Below are 19865 nucleotides of genomic sequence, written 5' to 3' on the forward strand. Positions count from 1 at the left end.
CTCTAGCTACACACAGTAAATTAATTAGTTAATGTAAGTAAAGAAATACATTTAAGCAAGTGCAACATGAATAAGGATCTGTAGAGGAGGGAAGGATGGCTAATATATGTAGCACATGTATTAAGCGCCTAAGGGCAGAACATCTGCAGTTTATGGGTGGGCACTGCGGTGAGCAAGGGGCACATAAAATTGGGGACAGCGTCTTGGATGGAGCCTGGATCAAGGAGGTCCTCGGGCTTCATTTTGAGGGTATTGGGGAGTCGTGGAGGCAGATTTTAAGTAGGGAGAGTAGATTTGCTTTGCTAAAGGGCTCCAAGATGCACTGTGGAGGTGGGCTGTGAAAGGCAGGCACTCTGTGTTGGTTCCATCTGGGGGGAGTCCAGGAGATGCAGGGGCAAGCCCTGATGCTCACGAAGATCAGAGAAAGGAAATAGATTTTGCTCACTTGGGTCCATGGTAGCATAGCATGTTTCCAACCAGATCTTTGAAGCCAAGGAAGGGACCAACACAAGACAGCTGCAGGTCACTTGAAATTCATTGTGGGAGCAGGGCAGGGGTGGAGGCTGGGAGGAAAGCAAGGACAGAGGTGTTAAGCCAGCTCTCCCTGGCATGAGGAATTCAACAAGCACCCCCAAAAGCTGCCCAATCTCTTTCTGGTCTTCTTAAATTACCCAGAGTCTGGTTTGGCTGTTTGGAAACAAATATTTGGCTAAGACAAGAAGTAGACCTTTCGGGATAAACCATACTGGGGTCGCAGCAGCCAGGGCATGTAAACAAGTGACTTGAGACCATCTTTGAGCTGGAGTTAATAGGAGGTGAATAGAAGATACCAGTCACAACTCCAGGTTTTAGAGATGGTTTTTATTTATTTATTTAGTGCATTGTGAGCTGCCACGTAGGTGCTGGGAATTGAACCCAGGACCTCTGGAAGAGCAGTCAGTGCCCCCTTTTTTTGGTTTTTTGAGACAGGGTTTCTCCATGTAGTTTTGGTGCCTGTCCTGGATCTTGCTTTGTAGACCAGACTGGCCTCTGCCTCCTGAGTGCTGGGTTCAAAGGTGTATGCCACCACTGCCCTGCTGTAGTCAGTGATCTTAACCGCTGAGCCATCTCTCCCACCCCTAGAGATGTTTTTTAAAAGGGAAATTTACTACCAGCCTTATGTGTAGAGTGACTTTTCCTGGGAAGATATAAACAAACATCTATTCATCCCAGATAGTATGACCAACACCAGGTCATAGAAACAGTCCTACCCAGTTCTGAACCAATGGGTCTATCTGGGTTAATTACATCATAGGTGACTCAAAGGCAGCCGAATCACCTAGAAGCCCACCAGCATGGGTAAGGACTTGGGAGAGATCCCTGCCCAACATGCAGATCGCTCCACTGAAGAGTCCCTTCTCCTGGAGTTGTTTCCTGTTTATAGGACCCTGTGAATCTTAAAACGCGCGCGCGCGCGCGCGCGCGCGCGCACACACACACACACACACACACACACACACACACACACACACGCCAATCTCCAGGAGAGAACATTTTAATTTAGATGAAGTAACCACACAACGATGTGTGAGGTGCATTTCCTGGAATCTGACCTATAGAAGTCATTACACTCAGGCCAAAGAAATAAACATTCAAGGTTATTGATTGCACCATTGTTCAAAAAGATGCACTAAGTGAGTAAGTAAAAATTGGTCCTTTCCTGTAAAGTAATGTACTATATTACTTCTATTACTATATTAGCTTCTCCCTCCCCCTCCTTCCTCTCTCCCTCCCTTCTTTCCTTTTTGTCTTTTTCCAACAAGCTTTCGATATTGTCACCCAGGCTGGTCTTGAACTCTGACTGCAAGCAACCCTGCTTTAGTCTCCCTAGTAAGGATTTTAAATATGTGCCGTGGCACCCAACAGGTTGCTTCTTTTTGTTTTTTATTTTTTTATTTTACTTTATTCGTTTTTCAAGACAGGGTTTTTCTGTGTAGCCCTGGCTGTCCTGGAACTCACTCTGTAGACCAGGCTGGCCTCAGACTCAGAGATCCACCTGCCTCTGCCTCCTGAGTGCTGGGATTAAAGGCATGCGGCACCATCTTCCAACTAGGTTGCTTCTTTTTAAAACTGCCAACTGTGCTAGGTGTGTCGCACACACCTTTAATCCCAGCACTTGGGAGGCCAAGGCAGGCAGATCTCTGTGAGTTCAAGGCCAGCCTGGTGTAAAAAGTGAGATCCAGGACAACTAGGGTGATGTAGAGAGACCCTGTCTCAAAAAATCAAAACAAAAAATAACCAACCTGTCCCTGTCACTCTCTTGTTCAGAACCTTCTGTGGTGAACCATGGTGGACAACCTCTAAGGTGTCCCTGGCCCCAACCATCTCTGCCTTCTGGCATTCATACCCTAATGTCTCCACCCCCAAATGTAGCTGCATTGCCTGAGTTCAAATGAAAAGAATACAGCTAACATGACATGTCATTGCAATGTTTGTCTCTAAATGATGAGGCTTTCGGTTTCATGTCTGTGCCCAAAATACTCAATAAAGTAAAATGCAATAAATAAAAGAAATTTCAGATTTCTCCAGATGGCCAACAAATGTTCTGTTTGATCTGGGCGCTGTTTTTCCCACTGTCTATAGCTCTTGCTTGGTGCACATGAACAGGCCACACTATCCTGGCCTCCCTGCTGTCCTGGAACTCACTTCTCAGTACTGTAGCCACCAGCCACATGTGGCTGTCAACATTCAAATAAAAACCAGAATCCAGTTCCTCAGTCCCCGGAAGCCATATTTCATGTGCTCGGTAGTCACGTGGGCTCCATCAGGTTGGGCAGTTTGGAGGATAGCTTCTACTGCATCTACTGCAAAGGCTTCACTATGGCAAGCAGTGTGACTGGAGTGCCAGCTACCAAGATGTGGAGGATGGTAGGGAGGGTGCTTTATGATCCCCCAATTGCCATTGAACAAGTAGATCTGCAACCTCTTGAAATCTATGCCCCAAGTCCCTGCTGAAGAAGAATGGAGCTGGGTATGGCACAGGCCTGGAATCCTACTTGAAGGCTGGGGAAAGAGGGGTAAAAGTTCAAAGCCAGCCTAAGTTACACAGACAGACCCTCTCTTGAAGAAAAAAAAATTTTTTTTAAAGTTTTATTTATTAATTATGTATACAGTGCTCTGTCTGCGTGTATCCCTGCAGGCCAGAAGAGGGCACCAGATCTCATTACAGATGGTTGTGAGCCAACAGATGGTTGCTGGGAATTGAACTCAGGACCTTTGGAAGAGCAGCCAGTGCTCTTAACCTCTGAGCCATCTCCCTAGCCCAAATATATATATATATATATTTTTTTGGTTTATTCGAGACAGGGTTTCTCTGTGTAGCTTTGCGCCTTTCCTGGAACTCACTTGGTAGTCCAGGCTAGCCTCGAACTCACAGAGATCCGCCTGGCTCTGCCTCCCGAGTGCTGGGATTAAAGGCGTGCGCCACCAGCGCCCGGCCAAAAATATTTTTTAAAGGTACTGAATCTCTGTGTGTTCATGAGTATCAGACATCCAGAATAAGACCTTGGTGTTTTCTCCATTCTGTGAGCCCCCAGTCCAGCTTTGCCAAGACACAGAGAGGTTGTCTGTCTGCCCTGGTCCGCAGCAGGTGCTGGAAGAGAACCAAATGTCCAGGAGAACAGAGGACAGGTGTACAACAGTTGCAGGAGAGTGTGGCCATGTGGTAGAGCTTTTCTGTTAGCTCCTCCAGTGGGCTGAATGATGACCAGACTCCTCCTCCCGTGTGTTCCCACCTCAGCATCTCAGTGAGTCTGCCCACCGACAGCGGTGCTCACCCTTTCCTAAGGAGCCCTGAAGGTCAAGGTTCAGAGAGGCTGACCCTTGACCCAGCAGCATGGGCAGGTATTGGCCTCACCAGGACCCCAGGCCACCTCCCTCAACTCCTGTGGCTCTCACCATGCTCCAAGGTCATTGTTCTCTTATCTTCTAGCTACTTATTTACACAGGGGATCATAAAGAGGTTGCTTTGATTCTGTTTCAGAAACTTCCTTGCTTCAAAACTCTTGGCATGAGCTAAAACTTTTGATTTGAAATAAAATTGGCATAGTCAAAAAGGGCATCTACCGCCAGGTGGCAGTGGCGCATGCCTTTAATCCCAGCACTTGGCAGGCAGAGGCAGGTGGATCTCTGTGAGTTCAAGGCCAGCCTAGTCTACAAGTGAGTTCCAGGACAGCCAGTGCTACACAGAAAACCCTATCTCAAAACAAAACAAACAAAAAAGGCATCTACCTTTCAAAGCACCTGCAAGACCCACGTAGTAGTTCTGAACTCAGGTGTCTCTGACGCCTTGGTTTCAAATGTTGTCACTAAAAATCTCTACCCCATATATGACTCCAGTTTTAGGGGTTTTGGTTTGGTTTTGGTTTGGTAGTTCTGGGGAAAAGCCCAGGGTCTCAAAGCTATTAGGTGAGTGCTCTGCCACTGAGCTATACCCCACAACCTTCTGCCTCTGCTTGTTGTGGAATATTACTTTAACTATGTAAGTATGTGTTAGGTTCGTTTATGTTGTTTATAGTGCTTTAACTGTAAAGATGTGTTACAGTTGTTTATGCTACATTTGTTTAACGATGTAAAGATGTGTTGCTTTACCTGCCTAAGGCACCTGATTGATCTAATAAAAAGCTGAACAGCCAATAGCTAGGCAGTAGAGGGATAGGCGGGGCTGGGCAGAGAGAATAAGCAGGAGGAGGAATCTAGGTGAAAGAGAGAGGAGGCAGGGAGAAGACAGAGAATGAGGGAGAAAGAGAGGAAGACTCTGGGTGGGCCAGGCAGCCACCAGCCAGCCAGACCCAGAGTAGGACATACAGAATGAAAGAAAGGTAAAAAGCCCCGAGGCAAAACATAGATGAAGAGAAACAGGTTAAATTAAGTTATAAGAGTAGCAAGAAATGAGCCTATGCTAAGGCCGAGCATTCATAACTAATAAGAAGTCACTGTGTCATGATTTGGGAGCTGGTTGGTGGCCCAAAAGAAAGCCAGCTACATTTATTTTTAATGTTATGCTTATTCTCAAGCACATTCTCTGTCTGAGATGTTAAAGAGGATACCAACATCTCCAGGTTCACAAATGTATGTACAAACTTCCATAGACAGACAAATGTACAGCCCTCCAAGACAGACAGACAGACAGATCTCTAGCTTGATAGCTCCAGCACCTGGACCACCTTTGATTTCCAGGAAGTCAAAGAAAGAGCTGTGGAAATGGAGATGGAGAAGTTTGAAAGTGCAGTCACAGGCTGGGGAGCTGGCTCAGTTGGCCAAGGGCCTGCTGCTGAAGCATGAGGGCCTGAGTTCAGATCTCCAACATCCATGCATAAAGCCAGGTACGGCAGCACCTATGTAGCCACAGCACTGAGGCTGCAGAGAGAGCAGGGTCTCTGGAGCTCCCTGGCTCACCAGTCTAGCTGAGTCAATGAACTCCAGCGTCACTGAGAGACCATGTCTCAGAGAGTACGTTGAAAGGCCTGGAGAGACCTTTCCTCAGTTAAAAACACTTGCTGAGTTCGGTTCTCAGCACCCATGTCAGGCAGCTTACAACCCACTGTGACTCTAGCTACAGAGGATCTTCTTCTGGTCTCTGCAGACACCAACACAGGCAGGCGCGCACGCGCGCACACATACACACACACACACACACACACACACACACACACACACATTAAAAAACAAGGTGGCAGCCAGGCAATGGTAGCACACGCCTTTAATCCCAACACTTTGGAGGCAGAGGCAAGCAAATCTCTGTGAGTTGGAGGCCAGCCTGGTCTACAGAGTGAGTTCCTGGACAGTCAGGGCTACACAGAGAAACCCTGTCTCGAGAGAAAAAAAAAAAAAAAGCAAGAAAAAACTAAAACAAACAAAAAACAAAGATGGCAAGCTGGGCAGTGGTGGTACATACCTTTAATGTCAGCATTCAGGAGCAGAGGCTAGAGGATCTCTGTGAGTTTGAGGCCAGCTTGTGCTACAGAATGAGTTCCAGAACAGCCTTTATAGAGATATCCTGTCTCAAACAAACAAAACCAAACAAAAAAATAACAAGAAAAATGGAGAGTAATTGAGGAAGATACTTGACATCAACCTCTGGCCTCTACACACAGGAATATGTACAACACGCGCGCACACGTGCACACGCACACATGCATGCACGAATGCACGCATGCACAGGCCCAGGGTGGGTGGGGCACAGTCATGTACTGTACAGCAGTGTTTTAGTTGACAATGAAAAGGAACGACATGTACAGTACAGTTGGGACCTCTTTAGATTCTGTGAGCTAGTGACTTAGTGGCTGTCTTAGCTTGAAAAAGTACAGTCTGTGGCATTCACATAAATACTGTCATCTGACACTTCATTTCTCTTGGGATGTGGCCCTGTCATCAAGTGACACGTAACTGTAGTCAGGCAGCAAAGTAAACAGAACTCAGTGCTGGTCAGGCCCACACAAAATGAAGAGAGTTTCACTCTGTAAACAGACACTCTAAACAAAAGGGAATTCTCTAGAAAGCTCTCAGGATTCCCAGAGTCAACTGGAAGGAATGCATTTGGAAATGGGAGTAGACAAGGGCTCGGGAGGACTGGGAAGCAGGAAGCATAGCGGTATTGGAGAAGCAGTTGTCTGTGTCAGACCCGGGCCTCTCCACCCCTTGTCTGCAATGGCTACTGTTCCTCACACCTCTCCAGTCTAGCTCTGAGATCATTGCTCTCAAGCAGCTATGGGAACTCCCCTTAGTCTTGATAAAGATGGTTTAAGGGTGCTATGTGGCCCAGGTATGGCCAATGACTCACGAAGAGAGGTCTGCTTGCAGGTCTCCCTCCCTCCCTCCCTCTTTCTCTCTCTTCCTTTCTTTTTCGTGTGTGTGTGTGTGTGTGTGTGTGTGTGTGTGTGTGTGTGTATGCGCGCGCATGTGCACACATGCTGTGGGCTCCACCAGAGAACTTGTGAGGGTCTGCTCTCTTCTTCCACAGTGTGGGATCTGGAGATAAACTCAGGTCATAGGGCTGGTGGCGACTGCCCTGCTGAGCTGCTTTGTGAGCTCCTGCCTCAGCTTTCCAGAGAGGATCTTGATCCTCTCGTCTCTGCTTCCTGAGTGCTCCTCCATGTCCAGCTTCTGCTTAGCCCTGTGGCAGTCTCCCTCGTTTCTCAGAAGCAGCTAGTCGAAGGGACAGCCCTTCTTCACCTGAGCAGCAGTGAGCTTAGATGTCGTTCTTAGAACTGTGGGCGCTATCATGTGACCATGAAGGAAGTCAGCCTAAGATTTTCACACTGAGGGCCAGAAAAAAACAGAAAAGAATCAATTCAAAATGGATCAAAGAATGTAAGATAAGACCTAAAATTTTGATATTGTTAAAGGAAAATATAGATTAAACTAAGATATGGGCAAAGGCAAAGACTTTCTAAAAGGAACTCCAAATAGCACAGGAAATATCCCAAGAATTGACAAATGAGATTAAGTGAAATTAAAAGTTTTCTGAAAGTGGGGTGTAGAGACACATACCTTTAATCCCAGCACTCAGGAGGCAGAGACAGGCAGATCTCTGTGAGTTTGAGGCCATCCTTATCTACAAAGTGGGTTTCAAGACAGCCAGGGCTATACAGAGAAACCCTGTCTCAAAACAAACAAAGTTTCTGCATACCAAAGGAAACCACCGCCAGAGCGAAGAGCCAGCCGCCAATGGGAAAGCACCAGCAGCCAGCTCCATATCAGAGAAGTAACATCCAAGATCCATACGGAACTGCAGAGACCACACACGAGTGAAACAAGCCGGCTAGCCAGTGAGTTAATGAACTCATCAGCCAATTTTCAGAAGAAAGTGTAAACGGCCAATAACTATATGGGAAAACACACACCTTTACAGAATATAACAGTTTCTTAAATGACTCAGTTTATCAAAATAGCTTAAGCTTAACAAAGTTAGCAAAAACAAGGATGCTAGACATATATTCTTAAGTATAAATAGACCTTGGGTAAGAAGAGATGGCGTCCAACGTGGTGGCAAGAGTTTCCACCTAAAAACTGAGAAAAAAGATTCTAAAACGGAGCTAAAAACAGCTTCCTAATTGTGTCTCTCAAATGAGCAGCAGCCTGCCAGTTTGAGCTACTGGCGGGTTCCTAGCGTATGGCAGGAATGAGGCCTCTGCAAGTGGCACATTAAGCTGTGTGGTGGATTTAGCCTTTGCTAGTACAAAACAAAACAAAACAAAACAAAACAAAAAAAAAAAAAAAAAAAAGAAGTTTCTGGGCTACACACTGCTTTGATAGAAGCATAGACCCACTATTTCTGAGAGTTGATGGCTCCCAGAGCTGGTGGAAAATGTACCACCACCATGTTGGGAAGCTGAAGTGGGCAGAGCCAGCAGCCATAGCGCCAGCACCGTTTCAGGCTTAGAAGGCTGCAGTTTAAAGCAATAGGCTCAAGCTAATATAAAAAAGTAAGCCATGTAAAGATGGCTGCCACACAGAGAATCTGGATTATGTTCTCTTTGATATTTGTAACTGAAGAAAAATATTTGATTACAAAAGCTGTTGAGTTATGCCAAAATGTATATTTTAAAGATACCTTGACTTCAAAATTTGGATATAAGGATATGTTGCTTTGGAAAAGAGTCTCTGCTTTTGTTTCCACAGAAAGCCAGAGGCTATGGATTTGTTCCAGATTAAGATACATCAGGTTTGACCAGCCAAGACCCCCTGAAAGGTCTCCGATGACACCATGGCCCAGATGATCCAACATCCAGAACCGTTTCAAGGCAACTGGCTCAGACGATACACCCTCATGGACTACTCCATAATCCTAAATTATTCTTTGTGTCCCCATAAGATACAGCGCCCCCCTCCAGCAGGAAGTAGTAAGAGAAGCTACGCCCAAATTCCCAAATATACCAAGCTGACTTTGGAGATGTGTAAAGGTTAAAACCTTCCTTTTTAAGAAAAGAAAAGGGGAAGTGCTGTGGGATGGTCTGTATGTCAAGTGTGTTGCTGATTGGTCAATAAATAAATCACTGATTGGCCAGTGGCCAGGCAGGAAGTATAGGCGGGACTAACAGAGGAGAATTGAGAGAACAGGAAGCTGGGTGAAGGAGACACTGCCAGCCAATGACAAGCCGCATGTGAAGATCCCGGTAAGCCACGAGCCATGTGGCAAAGTATAGATTAATAGAAATGGATTAATTTAAGTTGTAAGAATAGTTAGCAAGAAGCCTGCCACGGCCATACAGTTTGTAAGCAATATAAGTCTCTGTGTTTACTTGGTTGGGTCTGAGTGGCTGTGGGACTGGTGGGTGAGAGAGATTTGCCCTGACCGTGGGCCAGGCAGGAAAACTCTAGCTACAAAGAGACATTCTCTAAGCCAGTGGTTCTCAACTTTCCCAATGCTTTGACCCTTTAATATGGTTCCCATGTTGTGCTGGCTGCCCCCCTCCACACACACAATGACAAAATCATTCCCATTGCTATTTCACAATGCAATTTTGCCATTGTTACCAACTTCATTGCAAATGTCCAAAATGCAGGTGGTACTAGGCTACCCCTGTGAAAAGGTCTTTCAACCCCAAAGGGTCAATACAGGCTGAGAAGCTGCTCCAAGCTCTTTGCAAGACTGCTTAGGTCATTGTCTTGCTGCATCTTAAGATAGAAACATCCCAGGTTCGAGTGCTTAATATTTGGTGCTCACAGCTGTGGCCTTAATTTTTAGCCTTTTATTTATTTTTAAGTTCAAATATTAATAATATAAAACATTTTATAAGCTTAAAATATCCCATAGCCTTATAAATTTAAATATTTTTAGAACTATTCCTTAAAAAATATCCTGTTTTTAAGTTTTCTGTAAAACTCTAAGATATCCTCTTAAAGTTTAAAATCTCTCAACTGTGTGTTCCTGCAACATCAAAAATAAAGTACCTCCCTTTTTTTTAACTTCAAGAGGAAGAAAACAGGGCATAACCACCATCTGCCTAAGACAAAACCAAGCTCACTAACAACCTAAAGCTCAGTATCTCAGATTCACTCACAATCCTCTGGGTTTTCCTGAGGGGCTTGGATCAGCTCTTTGGCCCACCCTCGGCAACATATACACAGCCTGCCTTCTGGATCTCAGCCTGTTCCACTTCATTGTGGCTGCTGCTTCTGGTGACTATCACATGGCCCCAGCATTTCCAAAATTGCTAGGGTCCACCATTACAACTGGGTTCTCTTTAGGAACCCTAGCCCTGCCACACCTTTGCAAACCTCAGCTGGTCCCCATGACTCCTTCATGTCTTTAAAACCATTAATACCTAGGTAACTCTTAAATTACAACATTTAGCTGCCAGAGCAAGGTACAATCTTGCATAGAAAAGCATGGAGGTGCTGCTTGAATAACTTACTAAACAGCATTGTTTTTAAATGTTTTCTTTCATAAACCTTGTTTTCAGGACAGGACAGGAATTATCATACAAAAATCCACCCTAATCCATAATAACATGGAGACTTGTTGCCTTCTTGGTGGGCCCACTCCATGTGGCCACCTTTAATCAAGATGTCAGTGAAGTCACATGACATCTGTCTTCTCCAACTCAGCAAAAGATGGTTGTCAGCCATGTGGCTGCCCAAAGATAGTGAAGTCACATGACATCTGCCCTCTCCAACCCTAGCAAAGATGGTTGCCAGCCATGTAGATGCCTAAAGATGGTGGCAAGCCAAAATGGAATCATGCCACATAGTTCCTCTAAAATTACCCATGCATAGATTTTTACCTATCAACTCACAGTGTTATTAGTTTTAATTTTTTTCAGAATTTACAGATTTTTAAGCATATCCAACAAAATAAACTTATAAATCTTGAGGTACAGATGTTCACATAAACAAGTTTATCTATTTTGTCTGTTCTGCTTTTCTGGCTTTTCCCTGACATTGTGTCAGGTGGCTCAGACTGACACAGGGTAGAAGAAACTTTTAAATATACTTGGGTCTAGCTAAGGGAGAGCCATAAACCAATTCTAGAGCCAGCTTTCAAATAAAATAGAATAGCATAAAACAATTTTAAAGTTATCTATACCAGAAAGACATCCAAACTCCTGTCAACCTGAATCCATTGACCAGAGAGCTCAGAGATAAATTCTGAGCCCCGGCCATAAGTGTAGCCATGTGGTCACTGGCGGCTGGCACACAGAAATGGCAAAAATATCTGACCCATTTCTATCTCAGCTCCATGCTTGTAATAAAACTTACGAACATACCAGAAAACAGACAAAACTTTCCAACAAAAGGGAGATATAACTTTGGAGAGAAACAGATGAGAAAACTTTCCAACAAGACAAACGATGCAGCAAACTTACCAACAAAACAAGTAGATACAACTTTCTCTAGACACAGACAAACAAAACTTTCCAACAAGACAAACAAAACTTTCCAACCAGAATCAGAACCAGATGGGCGGGTGATGTCTCACTATATGCCCTGGACGGGAGAATATTGGGGTCCTGTTGAAACCCCTCCACATCCCAGATAGAGATCCCATAAAACAGAACCAGACTATGACTCACCAGGAGGCCTCCATAGATGTTTGCTGTATTTCTCAGCGTGAAAATTCACTCTGATAGTCCACAAACTGAAGGCAACCTCGGAGCCTTGGAATATCTCAAGGCACATGCCTCCTGAAGTGGTCCCTCAGCCCCTGAGTTTTGGAGTGAAGGTCCAGCTTTGGAATTTGAGTGGGTGGTCTGAATCTCGCTGGGGCCTCCAGAAAATGTTAATCCTATTGATTGAGAATAAGATCACAGTTTAAAGCTAAATTTGAAATAAGTTTTAATTACATACTGGCCAGGTGGATGGGCTCTGGCCAGGTCCATACCCAGGTTCCCAAGAAATGGCCCAGAATCAAGTATGGCAAGGACTTAGAAAGGATAACCCATAATTCATTGTATTTCCCATCAGGTCCAATCAGGGGCAAGCATATATCCTCATATTTCCTTCCTATGTGCCTCCTGCCCACATGTGATCAAGCACATCTGGTGCAGATGAGTCACACAAACTTGTGTAGGGGAGTGAAAACACGTGGCTTGTTAGCTCCCATAACAACAGCCCCCAGCATTTCAGGAACTGTCTGTCTTTGAGCAAGAGGCTTGCAGATCAGAGACATTTTTGTGTCATGGATCTCTTAGGTGTGGTGATATAGCGTCCCCCAATATATTGTGCACCCTAAAATACTTATCTGGGGTCAGAGAACAGAACAGCCGCTAGATAGACATAGAGGCCAGAAAATGGTGGCACACAGGCCTTTAATCCTAGCATTCTGGAGGCAGAGATCCATCTGGATCTCTGAGTTCAAAGCCACCCTGGAAACAGCCAGGCATGGTGACACACACCTTTAATCCCAAGAAGTAGGGGCAGGAAGCAGAAAGGTATATAAGGTGTAAAAACCAGGAACTAGAGGCTTTTTAGGCTCTTTAAGCTTTTAGACTTTTAGCAGCAGTTCAGCGGAGATCCATTCAGATGAGGACTCAGAGGCTTCCCATTTGAAGAAACAGGATCGGCTGAGAAGTTGGTGAGGTGAGGTTAGCTGTGGCTGATTCTGTTTCTCTGATCTTTCAGCATTCACCCCAATACCTGGCTCCGGGTTTGTTTTTATTAATAAGACCTTTTAAGATTCATGTTACACTTAGGTATAATAATTAAAACTTAAAATGTAACTTTGGCTCATGCTAGGCCTCTTGTGTTAACAGATGACTGATTTGTACTTTCTGTGGTGGTGGTGGGTTGTGGACAGCGACAGGTGGTAGGCCAAATGCACAAAAGCATCCACTGCTGGTCCATGGTGTAAGTATTGCAGCTCTGAAGGGAAAGGTTTCCCTGTGGAAGTTTTGTAGCTCTGAGGGGAAAGGTATCCCAGCAGTCAAGAGCCAAGGCATACAGCGGAGTCACAGTGTACAACAAACCTCACGCGAGATTTGTTGGGAAACACACAAGGGTTGGCTGTCTCTGCTTGGGTGAGAATCAGGAGGGAACTGAACAGGAGGCAGGCTGAGATAAGGTTTCTTGGGGACAGAGTTTTCCAGGGTGGGGGTTGGTAGGATTTCAAGGCAAACTCAGGGAGGGGATTGGTGAGTTTTTGAATTCAGAGAGGGATTGCTGGGGTTTGGTGAGTTTTCAAACCTGGAAGTGGACTCTGATCTTTTGCCCTACAAATGGACCTCATGATCAACACCTACCTCCCACATGGAGCCCCGTACTCACCGCAGTCCTCCTTTAACTGACCGAACTTAGGTTTCTGCACATCCTTGAAGCCCTTCCTTCCCTTTCCTACTAGTAAAACCCTCTTAGCTGGGTGTGGTGGTACACGTCTGTAATTCCCACACTTGGGAGGTGGAGGCAGGGTAGTTGCAAGGTCAGGCCAGCCTAGGATTCACATCAAGTACCTCTCTCAAGAGTAAAACAAAGGGGGCTGGTGTAGCATGAATCTTAAAGAGTCTTATTAATAAAATCAAACCTGAGCCAGGTATTGGGGTGAACGCTGAAAGATCAGAGAAGCAGAACAAGCCACAGCTAACCTCACCTCGACAGTTCCTCAACTGATCCTGTTTCCTCAGACTGGAAGCCTCTGAGTCCTCATCCAAATGGCTCTCAGCTGAACTGTGCTGCTCAAAGCCTAAAAGCTTAACCAGCCAAATGCTTCTAGTTTCTGGTCCTCACTCCTTATATACCTTTCTGCTATCTGCCATCACTCCCTGGGATTAAAGGCGTGTGTCACCATGCCTGGCTGTTTCCAATGTGGCCTTGAACTCACAGAGATCCAGAGGGATTTCTGCCTCTGGAATGCTAGGATTAAAGGCGTGTGCTACCACTGCCTATCCTCTATGTTTAATATTGTGGCTGTCCTGTTCTCTGACCCCAGATAAGTTTATTAGCGTGCATCATATTTTGGGGAACACAATACCACCACATTTCCCCTTTTTTGTCTAAAATTTAAAAAAGCTTATAACTAATACAAGAAAAATTATATCCAATAAATATATACAATATACACAGTCAAGATTACATTAACGATGTCTAGTCCATTAACATTTGACAGATTCAGACAAAAAACTCCATTAATATATAACAATGTCCAGTCCAGTAACATTTGATAAGCTCAAAAAAATTTCATTACTTATTTAAAACAAGTAGTTCCTTTTTAAAAGTAGATTCCATAATCTCCCTTTTTATCTTATCATATCCATATTCTCTCTTTTTTCTTTTCATAAAAGAGTCAATAATCTACCTTTTGTCATTTTTATATCTTCCCCTTTTTCTTTTTAGAGTAAATTCAATATCTACCAATTTATCCTATTATTTCTTTATTTTTTTTCTCAGAGTGGAGTCAGTGTTCTACTTCATATCTATATTCTCTTCTTTCTTTTTCTCTTTATTTATTTATTTATTTTTTGTTTTTTTGTTTTGTTTTGTTTTGTTTTGTTTTGAGACAGGATTTCTCTGTGTAGTTTTGTGCCTTTCCTGGATCTCGCTCTGTAGACCAGACTGGCCTCGAACGCACAAAGATCCGCCTGCCTCTGCCTCCCGAGTGCTGGGATTAAAGGCGTGCGCCACCACCGCCCGGCTCTTTTTCCCTTTTTTTAAAACAAAAACTCTGAATCTAATCTTGTTCAGCTTTTTTCCTGACCATTAACAATTAACAACTTGTAACCAACCGTCATAAACAATGACAATATCCAAAACTCATTAAACGACCAAAAACCTCCCATCCCACCTCTTGGGAATGTGGGTGTCATTTTCTTAAAATTACTTCCTGCTTTCTGGGGGTGAAGGCATCTTTAGGGGATCCTGAAAAGAAAATTTTGGGGTTAATTGTCAAGTCCTGTATCATTTGTCCAGTTGCTGCATAATGAGAAAGTGCAGGGCTTGTTTCAAGTCCTTGTTCAAGTAGTCTGTCAGGCTGGATCATCTCAGCTAGCCATCTCAAAACTGTCCTGAACAGTTTGTAGTCCAAAGTCGATTTTTCCATGGTGTTAATCAGCTTAATGGCTTTACCATAGTCCATGTGGAATCATCATTGTGGAGTCCTGTCATCTTTTTGAAGATTTCAAAGTCACTGTTAGGCGTGGTCATGGTTCACTGCAGACTTTTTTTTTGTGCCTCCTCTGTGGTTTGGAGTAATCACAGTCTGATAAATGTCTGTCTCTCGGAACCACGAATGTTCTTCCCTAGAAGAGAAAATCTTCACAGCAATTTCTCCCCACCATTTGTCTTGCCAAATTTTTCCAAACTGACCTTTGCCGATGCTTCCTTGTAACATGATGGTCCTGGCAATTCTTTTCTGAACAAGCAGCAGTAAACCCTTCGTCCCAGGTAGCAGCATCACTGCAGTCACGAACAGGATGAGAAGCAGCCAGCAACTCAGAGCAGCAGCCACTGCCTCCATGGTCCCACCACTGTTTGTGGCTGGGCCCCAGCCGAAGCTTCTCCTAGGTTGGCCTCAAACTCGGGATCCTCCTGCCTCTGCCTTCTTCAATAAATCCAACCAGTGTGCCACCACAACTGGCTGAGGGTAGCTTGAGTCTGAGCTGGGGCCCACAAGGCCACAGGCAAGAGGCTTTTTTGTGAATTCGTACCACGAATGTTGGGCGCCAGATATAGATGTAACCGTCTTGTTAAATAAGAAACACAGAGCCAAATACACAGTTAAAAGCCAGGAGGTCAGAGCAATAGCTAAGAGCTGAGATTAAAAACCTTACCCTTCACTGCCGCTGTTGTCCTACCTCTCTGCAAGAGATCTACTTCCTGTGTGTTTGTCCTTTTTATTGACTTTCTATTCTGCCTTCTCATTGGTTGTAAACCCAACCACATGACCTCCTCTTCACTGCCCATCTATACAGACCTCCAGGTCTTCTATGGTTGATATTGAGATTAAAGGCATGTGTCTCCATGCTGGTGATATTCTTGATCACACAGAGATCTGCCTGTCATGTGATCTGGATTAAGGGAGTGTGCTACCACTGCCAGACTTCTGCTATGGCTTGCTGTTAGCTCTGACCCCCAGGAAACTTTATTTATTAACATAAAAATAAAATCACATTTCAGTACAAATAAAATATCATCATAGGCTGGAGAGATGGTTCAGTGGTTAAGAGCACTGGCTACTCTTCCAGAGGATCTGGGTTCAATTCCCAGCAGCCACATGGCACAACTATCTGTAACTTCAGGGAGTCCAACACCTTCATACAGACATACATGCAGGTAGAATACCATGCTTATGAAATAAAAACAAATACATTAAAAAAAAGAGAGAGAACAGGGGCTGGAGAGATGGCTCAGAGGTTAAGAGCACTGGCTGTTCTTCCAGAGGTCCTGAGTTTAATTCCCAGCGCCCACATGGTGACTCATAACCATCTGTAATGAGATCTGGCTCCTTCTTCTGGCCTGCAGGGATACATGCAAACAGAATACTGTATACATAATGAATAAATAAATCTTTAATAAAAAAAATCTTTAAAAGAACAGATAAAAATAAAATTAAAAAAGAATAAAATTAATAAACCACGCCCTCTATGGTACAAACCTGTTCCTCTTCCCTTGAGAACTGACCCTCCCCCAGGAGGAGGAGGTCATATGGTTCTGGTCCTTGGGGTCTGGTCCTGGGGCCAAGGTCCATATGTGCTCAGGCGACCCGGACCAACACACTTTCACTCTGGTCATTTCCACTGTGCGGGCGCAGTCTTGCTTTTGTGATGGCTAACATTATATTGATGGATAACTTTACATTTAAAAGTTTTACATCTCCGGGCGGTGGTGGCGCACGCCTTTAATCCCAGCACTCGGGAGGCAGAGCCAGGCGGATCTCTGTGAGTTCAAGGCTAGCCTGGTCTACAGAGTGAGATCCAGGACAGGCACCAAAACTACACAGAGAAACCCTGTCTCGAAAAAAAAAATGTTTTACAACTCTGTGCTTAAGATTTTACATCTCTGTGCTTAAGAGAACTGTAAAGCAACATTAGACCTCCAAATGTTGGGTGATATGGGTTAAATTTTTTTACTACTATTTCTGCAGAGTTCTGTAAACAAGCTTGTATAGCACTAGAGAACCTGCTGTTGGCACAGAACAGATTGTGACTTGGTATTCTTTGTAAGCCCCTGACTGACGTGGCTGGGCGCTGCATTCCAGAATCCCGAGTCAGGTGTAGACCTGGTGACCGAGTCTGAATGAAAGCCTCTTCTCTGTTAAAATGTGTTAATGGTCAGACTGCTGAGTCTCCAAATGACCCCAGATACACAACACTTTTATCATAGTCCTAGGTCTTCACCTCAAGGAGTTCCTTTTGAAATCAAGAGTTGATTAAGTGCCCAGTTCCTCCACCACAGCCTTCCTCTCTTGAGGGGGTGGGAGCGGGGCCGGGGCGGGAATCAGGAACCTGTTACCTTCTCCCTTCCTTGTCTATGAAATGAAATCACCTGTGAGGATTTTCTGTCCTGTTTGCTTGGCTTTTCCTTCTCAGACTGTCGTTATTCTGTGACAGATGCCCATCAACACTCCCAGACCCTGGTGCAGGGCAGGGCCTGTGAAACATGCCTTTAATCCTGGCACTTGGTAGGCAGAGGCAAGCCTATTTCCGAGTTGTGGTCTAGAGGTGCCATGCTCTGATTGGCTCTTGAACTGGTTAGAGCTGGCAACTCTGGAAGCCCAGGAGGGAGGGAGAGAGGGAGGGTTCCTATTCAGCAGAATGAATGCTGGGTAGAAAAAGCCATAATGCCCACCTCCCCATCTTCTTCCCTGTTCTGCAGCTGGGAATGAACACAATTCTGAGACGGCACCAAGATCTCCGTTCCCACGTATTTCTGCCCACTCCCAAGTAAACTGTGACTGAGGTTATTTTGTAAAATAAATAATTTCTTGAGGAGCCCCGTAGCCTTTTACATGCCGAGCCACATCCCCAGTCCTTTTGTAAGAGAATTTTGCCAATGTAGTTGGGCATTGTGGCACTTGATATTATGGAAGCTGAGGCAGGAGGATCACAACTTTAAGACCAACCTGGGAAACATAGTGGCTCAAAAGGAAAAGAATTTGCAAATGTAATTAAGAGCCATATTGGTTGACATCATGATAGTAAGTGCATACAAATATATGTGTGTGTGTGTGTGTGTGTGTGTGTGTGTGTGTGTGTGTGTGTGTATTTCTTTTGAGAGAGGGTCTCTCCATAGCCCTGACTGTCTTGGAACTCACTATGTAGACCATGCTGGCCTCGAACCTACAGAGACCCACCTGGCTCTGCTTCCTGGGACGAAAGGCTTGTAGCGCCATGCCTGGCTCTGTAAGAGTATCCTCGATGGGACTGGCCTCATCAGATGAGCCCTGAGAAGGGACCAGAATTTTCCTGGCAAAGCAGGCACCAAGCATGAAGCAACTCAACACACGGTATTCTCTGATACTGACTCTAGTATATTATTTGTATTTTTTAAAATTAATTTATCTTGCTGCGCGGTGGTGGCGCACGCTTTTGATTCTAGCACTCAGTAGGCAGAGGCAGGCGGATCTCTGTGAGTTCAAGGCCAGCCTGGTCTATAGAGTGAGTTCCAGGACAGGCTCCAAAGCTACACAGTGAAACTCTGTCTTGAAAAATCAAAAAAAAAAAAATTAATTTATCCTATGTACAGTGTTTTGCCTGCATGTATGCCTGTATACCATGTGCATGCCTGATGCCTGCAGAGGCCAGAAGAGGCAGTTAGATCTCTTGGAATTGGAGTTACAGACAGTTCTGACCTGTCATGTAGGTGTGGGAATAGAACCTGGATCCTTTGGAAGAACAGCAAGTGCCCTTAACTGCTGAGCCAGTCCTCCAGCCCTGACACTGGCTTTAAAGATAGAGAAAGCAGCCAGGCGGTGGTGGCGGCGCACGCCTTTAATCCCAGCACTCGGGAGGCAGAGCCAGGCGGATCTCTGTGAGTTCGAGGCCAGCCTGGTCTACAGAGCGAGATCCAGGACAGGCACCAAAACTACACAAAGAAACCCTGTCTGGGGAAAAAAACAAAACAAACAAACAAAGAGAACAACAACAAAAAAAAAACAAACCTGAGGTTCAGGTTGAGTTCTCCCTCTAAAGGGGGGATCCATTCCCTCCCAAGTCTGTTCGGCGATCGCTTCCATGTGGCTGAAGGACGGACATCCTGCTTCCTTCTTGGACCTCAACCACAGGCTACATATGATTCCTACATTTCTGGCCACTTGCTTTCTCTCTCTCTCTCTCTCTCTCTCTCTCTCTCTCTCTCTCTTTCTTGGTTTTTCGAGACAGGGTTTCTCTGTGTAGTTTTGGTGCCTGTCCTGGATCTTGTGTTGTTGCCTTATAGACCAGGCTGGCCTCAAACTCACAGAGATCCACCTGGCTCTGCCTCCCGAGTGCTGGGATTAAAGGCGTGCACCACCACCGCCTGGCTGAACCTCAGGTTTTTGACAGTCTGGGCAACTCTAACCCTGTGACCAGGTGTTTGCCTGTAGGTCTGTGCAGTTGTGAACATGGTTTTTTAGGGGGGTATTGTTTTAGGGTGCTCAGCATGTGGCAGTTGGTTATACAGCAGAAGAAAATAAGCATGCTTCCTGATAGACTGTGCGATTCTGCAGTAGGAGGCTTCTCCTCAGTCAACCTTACCCCCTTGCTCAACAGGACCTGGAGCACCATCCTAGTAAGATCAACGCCCTGCAGTTCAGGAGAGGGGAGGCCAAGAACCCAGATCTTCATTACTCTACTGCCCCCAGCCAACTCACCGGTCAAAAGGATGCTACGTCACTGTTCTGCTGGGCTCTCCATGAAGCCTGTGCCCCTCAGGCCCAGGAGGAAGCTTGACCAATCTTCACCTCACAGGCTTTAGTG

This window comes from Peromyscus eremicus, chromosome 5 (genome assembly GCF_949786415.1).
Source record: "Peromyscus eremicus chromosome 5, PerEre_H2_v1, whole genome shotgun sequence".
Classification (NCBI taxonomy): domain Eukaryota; kingdom Metazoa; phylum Chordata; class Mammalia; order Rodentia; family Cricetidae; genus Peromyscus; species Peromyscus eremicus.